Here is a 19,466-nt window from a genome sequence, read left to right on the forward strand (position 1 = left end):
GTGGGGACTCTGTGTAGGGGCTCCGACCTGACATTTCCCTTCCGCACAACCCTAGCAGAGTTTCCCCATGAGGGCTCTGCCCCTGCAGCAAACTTCTGCCTGGACATCCAGGCCTTTGTAAATGTCCTCTGAAATCTAGGTGGAGGTTTCTAATCCTGAATTCTTGACTTCTGTGCACTCACAGGCCCAATGCCACATAGAAGTTGCCAAGGCTGGGGGCTTGTACCCTCTGAAGCCATGGCCTAAGCTGTATGTTGGCCCCTTTTAGCCCTTGTTGAAGTGGCTGGGACACAGGACACCAAGTCCCAAGGCTGCACATAGCAGGGGAGCCCTGGACCTGGCCCAGGAAACCATTTTTCCCTTCCAGGCCTCCTGGCCTGTGAGGGGAGGGGCTGCTGTGAAGGTGTCTGACATGACCTGGAGACATTTTCTCCGTTGTCTTGGTGACTAACATTAGTCTCCTCATTACTTATGCAAATTTCTGCAGTTGGCTTGAATTTCTCCACAGAAAATGGGGTTTTCTTTTATATTGCATTGTCGGGCTGTAAATTTTCCAAATTTTTTGCTCTGCTTCCTCTTGAATTCTTCGCCGCTTAGAAATTTCTTCTGCCAGATACACTAAATCATCTCTTTCAAGTTAAAAGTTCCACAGATCTCTGGGGCAGGATGAATTTGGAAATAAACCAGTCTCGATAATTTTGAAGAATTTCCCCTTTATCCTTAAAATTAGGAAAAATTTAGAAAAATTGTCAAGTGACATGAAATGGATGTAAAACTCCTAATTAAATCACTAAAAATCATGATGTATTTACTTTATATTAAATCTCTTCAGCCAAAGCAATCAACAGTATATGCCTTCCTACCTCTTTTGATATTTTCCAAAATTACACTTTTTTCTTTTCAAACTGAAGAAGAGAAAGATTGAACTTTTTATAAAGGAGACCATTGTTTTACTTAATTTGGGTCACACAGAAGGATTGTTTTTTGGATTTCATTGTCCTGGTTACTGTGATATTGGTTATATATTTACTTCCTAACATTGGGGATATGAATAAGACAAAGTTTTCATCTGCACGTAGTTCTTGATCTAGTCAGGGAGGCAGATCTGTAAGCAAATGATCAAAATACAGTGAGGATGCTAAAGAGGCAGGTGGCAGGCCTCTTGAAGACGTCCAGGAGTGCTCATAACTATCAGGGGCATGGGAAAGGCTTTATAGGGGAGTTGCCACATGAACTTGAAAGACTTTTAAAAGTTCACTCACTGGATAATTGTATGAAGAGAATGGGGTCTGAGGTAAGGACAGAGGGAATAGCCTTGGTAATGGCACAGAGATAAAACTGTTACAGCTTTATACCCAAAGTGAAGAGAGTACTAGGGGTTGAAGCTACCAAGATGAGCCCTTACTCATCTTTGGTAAGACTGTGGGTGATCTTGTGTGCTACAGCAAGGAATTTGAACTTTATCCTAGAAGCCTGTGGATCCCAAACTTGGCTGCCTATGAGAATCACTTCTGGACCTATTAAAACATGTAGATTTGCTCACTGGACCCTATGTGATTCTGATTCATGATTCCAGTAAGCTATCACGAGGCATGGAAAAGTTTTAAGCAGAGTGATAATATGATCAGATTTATATTTTTAAATAATCAGTTTTTACCTTTCAAACTTTTTTCTTACTGTAGCTGTAAGAAATGCATTTTGCATTATGATCTAGTACACACATATGTACCTGTGTACAACTGAAACAAGTCTTACTCTTATAAGTATTGTGGGATGTACTGTGGTATTTTCTGTTCTATCCTGATGTTTTAGAATGCTGGTTGCAAACCACTAAATTGACTTTGCAACCCATTAAATTGAATTCTTCATCCACTAATGGATCATAACCCACAGTTTAAAAAGATATTTCTATAGAATTTCAATTTTGAAATTGCAAAACTGAAGGGCTTGAGATCAGATAGGCAATTGATTCAGTTATCCAAGTAACAGATGTCATGGGCCTGAACTAGGACAGTGGCCTTAGCAGGTGCAGACAGAGAAAAGGGGAAAAAGATTAAAAAGTGTGTAGAAGGTAGTGGAATCACTTCTTAGTGACTCATTTCAAGGGAGGTCAGAGAGTGTAGGATGACTTCCAGATTTCTAGTTTGAATGTTTAGATAATTTGTTCTTAAGCAATACAGAGAACACAAAGGAAGAATTGATAGGAGTGGGTTGTTGGGGGGAAAAGAGATCCAGGAGGCAGTTGGATATATCAATGATTTTTTTCCAAGTCAGATTCCTTTAAATTTTATTTTCTTTTTTTATTAAAATATATATTTTAAGATTCTGTCTTCTCCTTCACCTTTCTTGTTTAACCTACTTTTTCTTACATTGGGTTCTAGTATATGTGGATTGACCTCAAATATTTTTAAACTTTCTGCTTATGCTGTAAACTACTGTAATACCATTCCGGTCTTTTCCAGGACATACAACTCCTTGCCCAAAATGAAACTTAAGAAACTTATTTTTTTCTCTCTAAACCACATCATCCTTTCCTCATCCATCAGAGGTAGTGATCTCATTTTTCTGACCTTTCTGCTGCTTGTTCCATTTTGCATTTCCAGCTTTGTAGGCATTAGTTGTCTATTGCATTCCCATATGTAACCAACTAAATATTGTTATAAGCAGTGCAGCAGTGCAGATTGAAGTCTGCTGACTATCCTCTGGAACTTGATAATTTTCTGCCACTTGTGATTCAGTTAAATACATCAGATTATAGTCATATTAGGGCTTGGCTGGGCAGTTCTGGCTTTGAAGTCTCTTATGCAGTGGTAGTCTGAGGTGTTTGGGGTAGAACATGAGGGGAGGAAGGACTGGAGCCCATGAGATGGACTCTGTCATTTCATGTGGTATCAGGGCCTCTCCATTTCATCTCTTTGAATGGGTTAGTGTGAATGTTTTTCAAGGCAGTTGGACTACTTTCATGGCAGCTAAAGACTTCCAGCGTGACGATTCTAGCTCTTCCAGTGTAAGTTGCATCACCTTTTTGACCTAGCCTTGCCACATAGTGTTACTTCTTCATTTTGTGTTACCTATAAGCCAATCACAAACCTGCCCAGGTTCAAGGGGAAGAGGAATTAGACTCTACCTCTTGATGGGGAAGTGGTAAGTCTCTAGAAGAAAATGTGGGATGAGAAATGTTTTTGTAGGCCATCTGCAATAGCTATGTAGAAAATATATCAGTGTCATCATATAGATTTTTTAGTTTTGCCTGGAGTTTGCTATTATGTTGGTACTGCACCTTAAATCTTCTAAAGATTAAATTAGCTTTTATGATTTAATTTTTCACATCTTGTTTAATTTCTGAACTTGGATAATTTGCCTTCTCTGCAGCAGAATTAAGTATATAGTTATGAGGATGCTTTAAGCCTATATGTTAGGTTTCCTGGTACAGGGTAGTTGCAGGCAGCAGCAGTTTGGCCAGCTCTGCAGAGTGAGCAATTTTGAATTTCATGTTATCTTGTGTGTTTTCTAAGAGCAGTTCTTGATTCCTATCTTCAAAACTCTAAATGACCCCTGTAGCCTGTTGAGTAGACTGTTGAAAGTTTTAAATAACTGAAAATGTGTTCTCACTTTAACTGCTATGTTCCTTGTTAGACCTTAGGCATGGCTGTATGAAATAAAACAAATATTACTGGCTCTATTTCATAGCCTTGCAAGTTTTCATTAGCAATAGGAAATGAATCTGACAAGACACTGTCTTTCTTTAAGTATGTGCACTATTATTGCTTATTTTCAGAAATAAGCTCCTATCAGTATAGTCATGATTTTTGACTGATAAATTTTACTTCCCAGTTCTGCTGCCGTGCTTGAATTATACCTGATAAATATCATTTGATAATCTGCTGACATAATTAATTTTAACAATGGTTCTAAAGTTATATTTTATAAATATAATATGCAGAAAAAGAAATCCCTGAGGATAGAAAATACAAAACAACAATTAATATTGATACTCCTGTTGTCCCTCCTGCATCACCCCACACTGCACTGCTGCTCCCCCAACCCTCTCGCTCCATTAATGTATTCTTTCATAGAGGCGTGGCAAGTTTGTCTATATTGAAGAAAGCCTATCTGCAATAGTCATTTAGTGTAATGCTGTTTAGAGTATTATAACCACTTGATGGCACCCTTTGATTTGGTACAAACCTCATTAACCATAGCACAGTGCAGCATAGTAGTTGTAATGGAATAACACATAAGAACTAAAGACTGCAAGGTATCTGGTTAATGTAGAGATGAAATGAATGCAACAGCAAGGCTAAGCTTTCCTGACCCTTCATGAGAGAATAGATGAAAAAAGGAAGAATAAGCTATTGTGCCAAAGGGAGATGATGAAATTCAAGATCCACACACATAATCTCTGGCTCAGCCTCTGAAATGTTAATCCCTGGGTAGAATTATTTGAGCTATAGATTGCAATTTATCATCAAAATGGCACTGTGTCAAACAATACTTTTTATATTTGTGATGTTTAGAACTATCCAATTTTAATATAAAATGGTTCACAGAGCACTGGCTAATATTTAAGTAGCAACTCTTTAAGGTTGTGATTTGGGGGAATGAAGTAGGATGGTTTCTTTACATCAAAATATGAATTGTGTTTTAGATAGGAGGCTTTGGGAGAATTTTTTTCTGCTTTTTAGTGACAGTTTATTTTTAATGCCAGAAAAGGGATTTTTAAAGAATGCCTCTTTTTAAATTAAGTGGTTTAGAATTATTTTCTTTCATAGGCAAATGATGTTTCTATAATTATAGAATAATTCTGTAATATTTTTCTAACACTGCTTAAAAATATGCTAGCCGATGAAATAGTGTATATTTAAAGGTTTCTATGGCCTTTCCTATTCCAATATAAAATATTTCTATGTTTTCTCTTATTTAAATGACCCAACTTCTGCCCATTAGGGGGTGCAGTCATAATTAGTATGTGTTGTGATGTTTTCTCCCTTAAAACTAGATTCTTCCAATTAAAAGAACTAAACTTTGATAGTATAGGTGGAGGGGTGGGTATTGCATATGTCTATTAATCTGTCACCCAGAGTAATAATCATGTTATGGACTTTTCCTATGTACAAAAAAACCCTGTTGTTATTTTCTAGAAAATTCGGATACTTAAAATAACCCTGTTTCTGGAATCTAGAAGTTTGAAATTCCAGTTTAACTGTATATTTTTCCTTTGAACTTTATCATACTAATTTATAAGAGGCTTTTTTGCCTCCTTTCACTTAAGAAAAGCAATTGTTTTGTTATTACTAAGAAATTATTTTACTTAATTTTGTTTTTATATTCTTCGTACCTGTTTCTGAGGGTTTACCAAAAGGCTTGATCTTTAACAGAAACCTATATTTAATTTACACCTAATAGATCATACCGTTCCAGTACCTTCTTTACTAATTGCAGATGTTGAAGGCACGCTGTGACCCTATTAGATGTATTAGATGCTGTAGCACAGATCTGTGAAACATCTGTGCATGTTTTTCTGTGTTACCATATTTTAGCTCTGGTGGGAAAAATATTTGATTTACTGGTGGTCGGGAACTTGAGAGGAGTCACTGTGAAAAGCATATGTCCTGTGAAAATGTCTTGTCTTTGGCAGCTCTCTTCTTTTAGTGATCATGAAGAGTTAAACCTTAGATCCAGAGTCACACCTATGGAGACTAGAAGTTGTGCATGTTTGAGATATTGCTGGCTCTTTATAATATCCAGTCGTCAAGAATAGATAGAATGGAGTAGTCTTTTGGCTGTTGCCATTAAGAAGAGTGCTCTATGAGACTGCATAGCCATTTCAAATTGCTTTTGGAGGCAAAGGGTTCAGAATGTACATTGGAAAGACAAAAACATATATATATGTAGTAGAAAAAGACCTTGGAGTTCCTAACTTGGTAAAGTATTACAAAGTTCTTTCATCTATTTACGTAATTACATCTGCTGACGTTTTAATTTAAATGCCACCTTGAAAGTTGACAGAGTTAAGTTTAGCTGAGTGTTTTAAAAATATGACTTTCTCAACTATGTAACACCTCTCCCACCCACCCACCCACCAAAAGGCCTACTCCCTGCTTTCTGTTTCTGAGGACACAGTGTTATAAAGGACGGTTAGTGCCTCAAACATGCACAACTTCTGATCTTCAGAGATCTGACTCTGGATTTCACTCTTAACTCTTCATGATCACTTAAAGACGACAGCTGCCAAAGTCAAGATTGCAGTAACCTTTTAAGTAAGCCTCCTGGTTCCACACTGAGTGCCAATGCATACATCTTCCAACCCACTGCACTGGCAGTCTCATACCCAGTGCTGAATACAGTGTTCCAGCCTGGTGCCTTTCAGCACACACAAAACTGGTCAATGTCCAATTTTATCCAACCACCCACACTAAATATGAAACCTCGTGATGCTGTCACTGATGCCTGCAGGGTAGCACTCCTGCAAATTTTAAAAAACATGAGATTGTTAAAAGAACTAGGAAAAACCCCTTTCTGATGCCAATTACCTAAAACTTAGTTGTTTTCAAAGTACCACCTTTAGTTTGCTATATGATGTCAGTGGATATAATTTGGTGAGAAAAATGTTTCTTACACATTGTTTTCCCACATCCTCCTAGTTTTATAGGCCTTATTAGTTTCAGTGAGCCAGTCTTTGAAATAAGGCCCAGGTGAATATTTATATTTCCACTGTAGCAGCAGCATGCCTTCTTGATGATTGACCTTTACCCTGACATAATGTAGTCTTGTGACATTGAATGAAATAAATGAAGAAACTACTCCTTGGCTTGATTTGTATTGGCGGAAGAAAGCAAACAGAGTGGTTTGTCAGGTTGCTAAAAATGTCAAAATACAGTTCTGGGACAATTTCTAACACAAAGGTTTTTTGTTGTTTGTTTTGTTTTGTTTTTTAAATAATGTGTGGGTGGTTGGATGTTCTTTGAGAAAAGCACACCTTTGAAAGGAAATTGAATTCCAGCAGTACCCGTATCAGATGACAATAGGAAGTAAATTGTTTCCCTTTATTTGAAGTTGCATTTTATTAGTCAGATGCTTGTTGGTGGCATGTTTAAACATTAAACATTTAGAGATCTGCACAGCTTTACAGAAAATAGTGTTAATTTAGATAAGGATTATGTGTTATTAAAAGAAATAAGCTCTATTCCTATGCACACTTGTTATGTTGTAACTTTGCTAATCATTAATTCTAAATAATTTTAGTTTCTACATGTAAGTTATACAGGGTGCAAAAGAACTCCATTTGAAAAGTAAGGTCTAAAATATTTTAGTATAATTCTCTTGTTACTTTATAGATTTTGGCTTTGCGACAAGTTGACTGTTTCCACAAGAGGTACCCATCAGTGAAATATCCTGTTTTGTTGATATTAGTGTTTATACCATTATTAAATGAATACAACCCTGTTCAATTATTGTCTCCTATGTTTTATCTTGAAAGCATTGCTTTCAGGCAGTTAATCTATTTCAAATTAGTGTTGAAATATTTTTCTTGTTTTAAGTTTTAACTCACTATTATGTTACTTTATAACATTAAAATCTAGTTTCTTAATGTAGATGTGGGTTTCTGAATTAGAATAATTAAATCACAGAAATTTAGAGCTAGAAGGAAACTTAGAAATCATAAAATTCTCCTTGCTCATTTTCAGATAAGGAAACTACAATATCATCTGGTAACTAGCCCAAAGTCATATTGCTAATGAGTGGCAAACTATTCATTTTCATTCATTTTCTTCACTCCCAGACTGAGGTTCTATATACCAACTTTAAGTAGCACATGCATGTGACAACATGCTTTTAAATGTTTGCTTTTTATATCTCTTCAAATAGTTTTAGAAATATTGAATTTTTTTTAAGAAAAAAAATTTGTAATGAAAGGTTTTTAAGATAAACATCAGTTTTACTGAGGTAGATAATTTGATAGTATTTAAAGAAAATAAGACCAAAATAGCCAGCAGCCATATCTGGATTATTCATTTAAGTTCAATGCATGTGATTCCCTTCTTCAGATCATGTGCTGCATATACTAGCTACATTTTAAAATCTAAAATCCCACTTAATCATAGACTTTGCTAATATTTTTGGAAAATACATTTTTGAATAATATATGAATATTTTAGTTTCATTTTAAAAGATGGTTATTATAAAGTTTTAAATTCTGTAATTGAGTGAAAAATATCTGAGGTTAAAAGTTTCAAAAATAAAAAATAGGTTATGATGTCAAGTTTGTTAGGGAACAAAGTTTGATTAAACTTTCTAAGACAAAAATTTTAATGATGTTTTAAATATCTGTAAGTGGCCACTTGAAGTTTTCTTTATAGAATGATTACAATATATAGTTTTATATTTATAAATTATTAAAACAAGGAAGTGTAGAAATATGATTTGTTCAAGAATACTGCCCAAATGTTATTTAGTAATATTTATGATGGTAGTTTAGATATCTAGAGATTGCTTTAAAACAGGGTTATTTTTGATGTTAATGTATAAATTTCTGTCCTGGCCAAAAAATAATACTCAGCAGCAATACTTGTTCTCTTCATATTGCTAATTAATTAGAAGTTTACTCATAAAGTGTTTCAGAATTTCTGAATACAGTTGTGTTGTACTCAGTCTTCTTGCCATCTAGATACAACATTAGACACTTTGTTATATATAGGTTAAACTTGGATTAATATTGGTTCACAAGTACTACTTACAGTTCATTATTTCAGATCTCTGCATCTACTTTTAAGGTATGTCAGTTGCTGCAGTTAATTAAAGTAGTACATATGCTGCTGTCTAAGCCAATTTAAAGAATAGGGCATGTATTTCCAGTTATGTGAGCTACAGAATGATTGTACCATAACATGAGATCTGCTCCTCTAAGCCAGTAATGTTCTACAGTCCAGATATATTAGTGCCTTTCTTTCTCTTCTTTTTAAATAGCTGCTCCTTGAGGAGCAGGGCTAACTCCTAGGCAGTGAGTCCATAGTCAGATATATTAGTGGTTCATATTCTCCTCTTCAAAACATCTTGTCTTTTTGTTTAGTTTTGGAATGGCAGAAATCTAACTATATAATTGATTTCTGCACTTAGAAGAATTCTTTGCAAATAGTAGACCCTCAATGAGTGTTTGATAAATGAACTCATCACTTATTTATATACTATATTTATGGATTTTTTAAAAATTTTGACCTCAGTTATTTTTTCATGTGATAGTCTTGTATCTCTCTGCTAATTTTACACTGCTACTTAAGGTTTGAAAGGGTGTGTCTTTTTGTACACTCAAACGATACCCAGCAAGATGCTATGTGTTTATAAATACCCCAATAAATGGGTGTGTGTCCAATTGATTTCACTCTCAGTATACTTAGAGTGAGACATTTAAATAAGCCCTGCTTACCTATAGTGTTCTTAGTTTTATGACTGAAGAAGACATCTGTGTAACAGATTCTGTGAATTAGATGTGTCAGGAATAGTATGCAAATAAAATTGATATCTTTTTGTTCTTTAGACTTACTTTTTATTAGCACTTAGTGTATCTTTAAAAATTGTAATATTTATTACACAGCCAACATAATGACAATGGTGGGATATTAAAAAGGAAAATTATAATTCCATCATATCAATAAATTGATTTTAATTTAGCATTTTTCTTTTGAACATATACATGTTGTATAATTTTTTTAGGTTGCTATTTGTTTGCATTTAGGGTAGACTAAGTTTATAAGTTCATTATATTATTACATTTCTTATTTTAAATGATGCCTTATGTCTAGGTCATATGAGTGCTTTTAGAACTGATAGTTTTGGATAAGTATAAAAGATTAGTGTGTTTGTTAACTAAACATTTCCACAATGATTGACTTTTTTTCAACCATTCACAAAACTGCTTTGCAGGTGTGAGCTATGAGGAGACCTCCATTTCCGCTGCAGTGACTCTCACTTTGGAATTTACTCCAGTGACAGCTTGAACTAGTGAAAATCTATAGGGCTTTGGATTATTATACAAAAGCCATCATTCACCCAGTCTTTTGCAATGGTCCTGTTGATTTAAGGACAGTTTTTGTGACTAGGTTCAGAGTTGAGTTTGGAAGTAGATTTCAATGCATATATGTCAACAAGCAGATCATGTAAAATGAAAGTGATGACTAGGGGTGTGTGTGGTAAAGATGAAATAAAATTGAAGGGAACCACCTGAGATTGCTTAATTTAATTTGGTGGAATGGTCTTACTACCTTTCAGGATATTGAAAAGAATAAGTCTAAATTGGCAGTGATTCTTATTTTGTAAATAATGGCTCTATGCTGCATATGATCTATGAAATAAAGAAAAGAGAAATAGAAAACACTAAGTGTCTTTATTCTCCAATGGGGGAAAATGCAAGAGGGGTATAATTTAGCTCCAACTGAAATAAACAATGGTTGCCAAACGTTGTTAAGAAGGAGGAAAAAGAAGAGGAAAAGGAATACGTTTTTATGTCAGGGGAACTATCTGTGCAGTTAAGGCCTGGATTTGAAGTCTTGTTTGCTATAAGTTTGTACACAAGTCCTAGAATGTCCAGATCATATGTGGTCAGTATTTCTTATCTTTGCTCTCCTAATTTCCATCTCTTTCTTTGTAAGTTGTTGTCTTAGCAATTTAGGAATAAAACAGAGAGCTAAGAACTGACTTCAAATCCAGCCTTTTCTTCTCTTTTCTTTGGTGGCTGGTTTCTAAATAATCCACAGCATTTTCCCTTATAAATCTTTATTTTTCTTCACTCCATCCTGTGTTGGTGGACATGATTAGCGAAAATCTACTCAAAAGTCAGTCACAATATGGTTAAATTATGTTACTGGTTTTGACTTCCTGCATTCTTAAATCTAATAGGTGTTGTGAGAAACAAAATTGCTACAACTAGTATTTCTTGGTAGCTTGATAAATAGTTTTATTTAGAAAAGTGATTTTTATAACAATTATGAAAAGACAGGATAGACAACTGTTTACATTTCTCACTAACTCTTCCTATGTGTTCATATATTAAGTAAACCTTTCTTCAAACTGAATATTGTTTTTAATCATTGTATGTGTGAAAGTAAAAACACTTTAAGTGACTATGTGTCAGATTAAGTTTGGGTACTTAGTTTCACATACCCTAAATTTGAGGAACTCCTTTTGCAATATAACTTTTTATTCTGATTGCTCAAAATTTATGTTTTTTAAAAAAGTCTCTACATTTAAAAATTAGATAAAATAACCATGTTTGCTTATGCCATATTTAGTATTGAATCTTCTTTAAATAAACTTTTTATCATCTTATTAAAATTAAAATACTAAACAGATAAGTCACAAAGCCTATTTTTGGATAAAGAGAAAAAAGTTATACAGCATTTTTCTAGATTCTAAAAAGGTGGAAAAACTCTACACTTCAAACTACTTAAATGTTTTTATTGTTTGTGAGCCTAAAACATGTATAAACCCTTTCTTTTACCACATGTGTATTTAAATAAGCAACACTTCATATCTTCTCCATATAAAGTGAAATATTTCCTTAACACTAACACAAGTCGGTTTTCAGCCAAACCAAATAGAAGAATGAATGCTTTGTTAATCATTCGTAACTAATGTGTGTATACACAGAAAAAAAAAAGTCAAATCTGGTTTTGACATGAACCTTTTGATGGAATTAGCAAAAAAAAAAAAAGGGGGGGGGAACTTTTAGCACAGGTCAAGCCTCTTTTAATTTATGAGCATAAAAGTTATTTTAAAAAAAGTCAATACAGGCACATGGTAACAAATCCAACAGTATGGAAGAACTCGTAAGGAAAATTAACATTCTCCTGCCTCTTCCTTCCTCCCTCCATCCTACTCAATTGTCGTAGTCTCTTAATTACTTCAGATTCTAGTTCTTCGGTGGTTTCATCCATGGTTCTAGTTTTATATATATCAATAATATGATTGTACTATATTTCATAATTATTTCGTGATTTATCAACTTTAGGCAGCATTTATTGAATCTCCTATTCAAATTGTACATGGGTGGCTGGGAGCATTTCAGACATTTAAATAGGTATTCTCTGCTGATTCCCTCAGTCCAACTCCTTTCTCCATAAGGTTCTCAAGGCATCAGTACAGTATAGTTCCACTGTGCCCACCACTGTTCCCACTACCTCTAAAACTGGCTTTACTCCCACTCTCTTCACTGTCTATGCTTGCTCTCTGATTCCTTTCCATTTTTTCCCTTGCTAATAATATTTGCCTCTTTTTGTATTAAATTTAAATGAATCATAGATTAAGGTTAGGGAATTTGTATATTTTTCCTTTTAAAAATATACAAAATGCATTTTAAAAAACATGTATAGCCCAAAGGAATTGTATCTTGTTTTGTTTCAGTTTTCCCCCTGTGGATCAGTGTTCCTGGATTTCCTGCCCTTCCTTAATAGATAAGCCTGAAGAAAACATTTTTGACTTTAAAAAACTGAAAAGTCAATCATGGTATAAATTGGACTTGATTTTATGCACTAAGATTGTAACACTGTTCTCAAAGAACTCTTTAATATGAAGACAAATAATATATTTTGTAATGTCAGAGTTTTCTGCCCTTCTGCCCCCTCTGCTTGGTTCAGCTGATCCTTTCTATTCTTTTCCCAATAAACCTCTTCAAAGTAATTTGTCCTTACCCACCACCTTTTCCTAGGAGATAATTCCAATTTAAAATGGTAATCAGGATAAAAATGGAGCTTGGCATTTAATTTTAGGACTTTACTTTTACTAGAATACATCAGTTACTTCTAGAGATTCCTGTACTGACTTTAGTCCTTTTTAAACAGCTTGTTTGGGACTCTGCCTAGAAATATGCATAAAACTGTTTGACCTTGCCTAAATCTTCCTTTTCAGCATTTTATGAATTACCTTTGTTAATTTATGTTACTCACAAAATTGATTGCACCTCTATAGTTAAGTCAGAATTTCTGCCTTCAAAATAGGGACATTAGATTGTGGATCAAGATGACTAGGTTATCATCTAATCAGTCACCTTTTAGTACACAATAAGAACTGACTAGTAATATTTTGTAGCTTGCTTTTTTCATTTAACCATATACATGGATACTTTTTAAGAATGCAAGAAATAGACTGTAAAATTTTTACTGTGTCTTAATTCTTTCCCCACATAAAACATAATTTTTATTGTTAGGATTTTTAAATGTAAAATTTTAATCATGAATGCATCCTGGTTTATTCAAAGTTCCAGTGCAGCTTAATACTTTTGACTTCTATAGCATATACCATTTACAAAACACTACCATGTATTTAATGGTACTGGATCCTCTCAAAAACCCTATGAGTAAAGCCTGTGGATTGTGTGTTGTTTGTTAATGGTTTAATGAAGTTTAAATTTTATCTTAAACACCTCTTTCCATGACTTCTAACTTTTTTTTTTTTTTAATTTCTAAGACCAAACAGAGGCAGATCTTTTTCTTTGTCTCCCAAGTTCTTTCTCCTCCATAGGCCCCCTCTCTGGAAACACACACACATATACACTGTTTAAAAGCCTAATGAATAAAAACACAGTGGTTTTATCTTCCCTAGCTCCCGTGAAACTTTGGAGCCCTATGAAAGGATCCTATTCTATTGTTAAAAAGAGACAAGCATTTGGGAAAACCTTACTAAATTATTTCTTTTTTGTCCTATCCTATGAACATATCCTGACTGGTAAAATATGAACATGTAGACATCAAATACAAATTTATGTTTGTTTTTTTTAAAAGTGTTCAAATAATGCTTACAGTTCTGACTCTTAGCTATGCATGGCTTTTGTGTCAGATTACTTTGCGTGCAGCAACCTGGTGGTAGTTGTTGTTGCTTGTATTATAATTTGAGCACCAACAGCGCACTGGACGCAACACTAGACACATCCCAGCCCCACGGGCACCAGTTGTTTGGCAGAAAGCTACTCCCATAAAGTAGTAATAATTGCAGAAAAGCAAAAGGAACTGAATTGAAATTTTTATCAATAGTTAACCTGAAATAACCCTTGCTAGATAATGTTCTCCAAGTAAAAGTCTATTTAAGGCTTTAGTTCTCAAAGATACTACCTGTTAGTGTACTTCTCTTTGCTACTGTGTTAATGAATAAATAAAAATTCACCAGTCAAGTGCACTGCTATAGTATGTGAAGAACCAAGTTCATTGTATACTTCAACACAACCTTTTTTACTTAACAGGCAAACCTCTTTTGCCTGTTAATTGTGGATGGAGGATACCCAGGCATGAGGTCTTTTGGGCCTGCAAAAACAAAACAAACAAAGCAAAAAACAAAAACAAAAACACAAAACTGTACATGAAAACAGTAGTGGAACTGTTGATAGGATTTGAATTCCTATAGCTATCTATGCCTTGATAAACTTACAGCATGTTTAAACTTTTTGGGTCTAAGTTTCCTTCTTCATCTGTAAACAGGGGTAATAGTACCAGCCTTAACTATTTAACAAGGTATCAGTGCAGATCAAATAAACAAGAGTCTCAAACTAGGTAACTAAACAAATGATAAAAATGGCCATTAACTTTCTAAGTGCTGTAAGATCAAATGGTGTGAAAATAGATCATTTTTAAAATTAAGGCATATCTGGAATATATGGAAATAGGGAAGGAGATATAAGTAGAATTGAAAGATAATTTTTGTTTCACAGAAAAATAAAGGCTGGGTATGCTGGCTCACACCTGTAATCCCAGCACTTTGGGAGGCCGAGGCAGGCGGATCACTTTTACAGTCAGGAGTTCGAGACTAACCTGGCAATTGTGGTGAAACCCGTCTCTACTAAAAATACAAACATTAACTGAGAGTGGTGGCACATGCCTTAAATTGCAGCTACTTGGGAGGCTGAAGCACGAGAATTGCTTGAACCCAGGGGGCAGAGGTTGCAGTGAGCCGGTGTTATGCCGCAGCACTCCAACCTGGGTGACAGAGTGAGACTCCGTCACTAAAAAAAAAAAAAAAAAAAAAGGGAGAAAGAAGTATCTGTAGAAATCTCAATTCTCTTTCTCTGTAGACTGTTAGATGCAGTCAGTTGTCTGCCTCTTTAGAGATTAGTATACTAGTTGTGGTGGTTTAAGAGTGTAGGCTCTGGACATTTCCTACCTGTGTGATTCTGAGAAAGTTGATCAACTTGGCTTTTACCTCAATTTACGTATCAATAAAATGAAGATAATAATACACCTATTTCATAGAACTTTTGTGGATTAACATGTGCTTAGAACAGCGCCAGACACATGGTAAATTGTCTTTGTAGTTAGTTGTATTATTTTTTTTATCTGACTTAAGCAGTAGCTAGAGTTACAGAAATTCATGCTGTAGGAAGGCTGGGCACGGTGGATCACAAGGTCCGGAGATCAAGACTGTCCTGGCTAACACAGTGAAACCCCATCTCTACTAAAAATACAAAAAATTAGCCAGGCGTGATGGCAGGCGCCTGTAGTCCCAGCTACTCGGGAGACTGAGGCAGCAGAATAGTGTGAACCGGGAGGTGGAGCTTGCAATGAGCCGAGATTGCGTCATTCTACTCCAGCCTGGGCAACAGAGCAAGACTCCGTCTCAAAAAATATATATAATAATAATAATAATAATAAAGAAATTCATGCTATAGGAAATGTCACATGGTGTCTCTAGTCTTTTCTATATGTGAGACATAGTTTTCAAGCTTTCATATTAAATGCTCTAAAGGAAAGATGTATGATTAGAGTTGGTAGTTTATACAAGTTTTATAGGGAGCTGTGTAGTAGATGTTCCATACAAACCATGTTATTCATAATTACGTGTTGAAAAGGTTCCCTGTAACCAGGTACATTACCTATATGAAATATTAGTAATTTGAAATGTTGAATCTTGCATTTTAACAGTATTTGCTGATTTTTATCTGAAAATATTAATTGGTCTTTATGTTACCTCTTATTTGCACACTGTATTGTAGAGAATTATACTGTAACTATATATGACTGTTCAGTTTTAAATTTTAATAGTTAATTATGACTTTTAAACTTCAGAAAGTTTAAAATATTTTTATCACCCTGGAGCTGAAAAGTACTTTAAAAATCACCTGCCTACCTTCCTGCTCTTAGGCAATGCTGTGCCTAAGACATCACAGAAAGCTATGGTAATTATCTATATGATTTTTTTAATCTAAAGAAAGAAGATCCTACAAATTGCCCTGAAGCAAGCTCAACACTACCCAGATATTTAAGTATATAATTATACTGGAAACTATGAAGTTGGGGCATTAGTATGAGGACCTGAATACCTTCTTACCCTCACCTTTGAATTACCTGTAGGGGAAAAACAACTCTTTAAAAAAAAACCTAATCCACTTGGTTCAAAAGCAAGTAAATATCTGTGAAAACTGTTCTATGTCACTAGAATATGAAAGTTCAAGAAAAAAAGCATGTACTCTAACAATGGTGTTTTATCTATATTCTTCAGGTAGTTTTGGAGTTGGCCATATGAGCTGCTAGATCATCTACCTGGAGGAGGAGGAGATGAAATGTTCCATGTGGCCACCATGTCTCCTTTAGAGACTGTCACATTCAAATTCAAGCATTATGTTGACCACATTAAAAGTACTCATGTGGTAGAAAGCAAAGGTACTGTTTCGTCACCTAAAGGTGAAAATGTGCTGTCTGGGACTTCGAAAAACTCAAGTATTCAACAGTTTTTATGCCAGTCATGCCCAGCCTATAATTGGGTCTTTCATCTCCCCCTCTTTGCACAAACTGAATGTCCCTTGTCCTTTTTTGTAGTGATGGCAGTGATGATGCTTGAATTTTGAAACCATAAAATTGATGTATTAACCCTAAATGGTCCTCATATATAGGGGTGTCCTTGAAAAAAATCTCATCTACCTCATGGTTTAATATGAGATAGTGTCTCTGGCAGTAGATTAACCCAGCTTTTCTTTCTTTCTTTAATGTTACTTGTAACAAAATCTTTAGTCACCAAATCTATAGTGACTCTTTAAAGAATGTTAATATCAGAAAGGTTTTTTTGTTTTTTTTTTTTTTAGTGGTAAGAGGGCAGTGGTTTTTACTTGCCTAGGATAAAAAATTCCAGGACTGTATCCTAAGAAATGCTGGTTAAATAATTATAAAGATCATCGGATTGTGTTTTATATTTGGCAATTGTCTGGAGACTATATGAACTGTATCACTGGGGAAAAAATAATGGATGTAGTTGTTGTGAAGCAACCTAAAACAAGCTGGTCATTTACAGATCTTAGAGTTTTTGTTCTATTTTGTTTTTGACAAGAGTGGTGGTCAGTGAAGCATTTGAAGGTGTTTCTCCGCAACCTTACTAACAGATTGTAAAGAAATGACCATATCCTGCTACATACAGATGTTTTTCAAACAGATGTTAGTATGAAGACACCAAACAGTGTATTACAACCTGTTCTTTAATGTCTATGAAAGAAACTTTGAGCTCGCTTTCATTTTAGGCATACCAACCATCACCCTTCATGAAAGGCTTAGTAGAACTAGATGAGATCCACAGCATTCACAAGGTCACTTTCAGTTATCCTTTTAGTCAACACTGGACAACAAGAAATGCTTCCAAACCAATGACTAGTTAGTTACAGGAGTGTTAAGGAATCAACACTGGGCACCATCTCTAAGAGAAAACTTACAGACCTTGCTGGATTTTTATATCCTGTTTTTTCAAAGGTGGAGAATAACTATAAAATATTTTATCTAATTCACAATTAATGTATTTTAATTTTACCAGTGAAAGCCCATTTCTAACATTCATCTTGTTAACCACTAAGCTATTCATTTTACCAATAAACCTCACTTCTGGTATTCACTATGCAAATTACTGATGTCTCAAGTGTTGATCACGATATGGATAAAAGAAGTGCTTGTGGTCGTTGCTTCTGGAGTATAGCTGTCTGATACAGTGCTCCCTTAACATGGCTCTTCAGTTAGGACAACTGACTGTCGCTGGAGTTTGAAGTTTAACTAACTGATACATTTATATCGATCACATCATCTATACTGAAGTGTTATAAGTATATTACAGACATCATGACAGGACTGTTGCTAAACACTTGAAATGGTGGAAATAATGTAATACATACCTTCTTTCAGGTGGTTATGTGTTTAAATTTTTTTCAAAAGGCTTTTGATCAACTCATTTAAAAATACGTGTGTTCAGTTCAATTATTTATTGATACTTTTCATGAGAGAATTCAAGAGCTAGATCTGGCTTTTAATTTTTTTATACAACTCTTAGTAAATTTATTACAAATACTTAAAATCATGCTTACATGTCTGTAATTAAGTAGCATAATTAAACTAAATTTTGTTATTTATAGCCATTTCTGTTTCATAGAGTTCGTATGTTTAAATTTCACAAGCAAATTGGTTAGTTGTATATTTCTTAACTAGAGACCAATTTCACTCATTATCTTTATAGAATAACATTTGTACATTCATTCACCAATTTATTAAGCATCTGCCATGTGCTGAGAATTGTACTAAACTCAGATATAATTCCCAAACTTTAGTGTGCATTGAACTCATCTTGAGAATTTGTTAAATCGAAAGTGAAATGTAGAACTCTGCCTTTTAACAAATATCCCAGGTGCTGCTGATGCAGGTGGTCACAGGCTATACTCTGAGGAACACAGCCCAAGAGATAACTGTTTAACCACTCGGAACACCTTCCTAGAAAAGGCTAGCAGCCTGAGGAGGCAAACAAGAAAACAGAACTAATAACTAATATCATACAGGATCAGGTGCAATGAATTCTAACTCTGGCTGAGGAACTTTTTAGAATATTTGATACCTTAACCCATGGTTCTCAGTGAATGTAGTGGTGGGTAGAGTGTGGAACATTTTTTCCCCCAGGTAACATTTGCCAATGCCTGGAGATGTTTTTGAGAGTCATGTCTTGCTGGGGGAGGGGCAGGGTGTGCTACTGGCATCTAATGGGTAGAGGCCAGAGATGCAGCTAAACACTCCGTAATGCATAGGAAAGCCTCTCACAACAAAGAAGAATTTAGTCCAAAATGCCAATAGTGCTACTGTTGAGAAATCTTGTCTTAGCTTATTTTTCTCCCTTTCACCTTAATGTCTGTAGTTCCCGTTACCCATACACACATAGTTTTGAGAAAAGTTACACAAGTTTTAAATAAGAATAAATGATGTTTAGTATGAATAGATGATTATTATAAAAGATGTAAACAATAAAAAATGTTCTCCCTCACCCACACAGTCCTAGACATTTTAAACTCCCAGAATGAAAGTTCTCCCTCACCCACACAGTCCTAGGCATTTTAAAATGATATTACACATACATATATGTATTTAAAGCTTGTTAGGTTTCTGTTTTGTTCTTAAATGGGATCATACTTTATTCCCTCCCTCCCTCCCTTCCTTCCTTCCTTCCTTCCTTCCTTCCTTCCTTCCTTCCTTCCT

The 19,466-nt window shown here is 34.8% G+C and overlaps 1 protein-coding gene across 9 annotated transcripts in view; it reads left to right on the forward strand.

Annotated features, from left to right (window-relative positions):
• Positions 1–19,466, forward strand: part of EHBP1 (EH domain binding protein 1) — a 336,323-nt gene that overhangs the window by 75,077 nt on the left and 241,780 nt on the right. Inside the window, exon 1 of one of the 9 annotated variants that reach the window (XM_026447744.1) lies at positions 16,534–16,637. The exons of the other annotated variants lie outside the window; for them this stretch is intronic. The gene's annotated coding sequence lies outside the window, so the exon portion shown is untranslated. Of the gene's footprint in view, positions 1–16,533; positions 16,638–19,466 lie in introns of those variants that run through there. 9 annotated transcript variants of the gene reach the window in all.

The sequence above is a fragment of the Piliocolobus tephrosceles genome, chromosome 15 (assembly GCF_002776525.5).
Source record: "Piliocolobus tephrosceles isolate RC106 chromosome 15, ASM277652v3, whole genome shotgun sequence".
NCBI lineage: Eukaryota > Metazoa > Chordata > Mammalia > Primates > Cercopithecidae > Piliocolobus > Piliocolobus tephrosceles.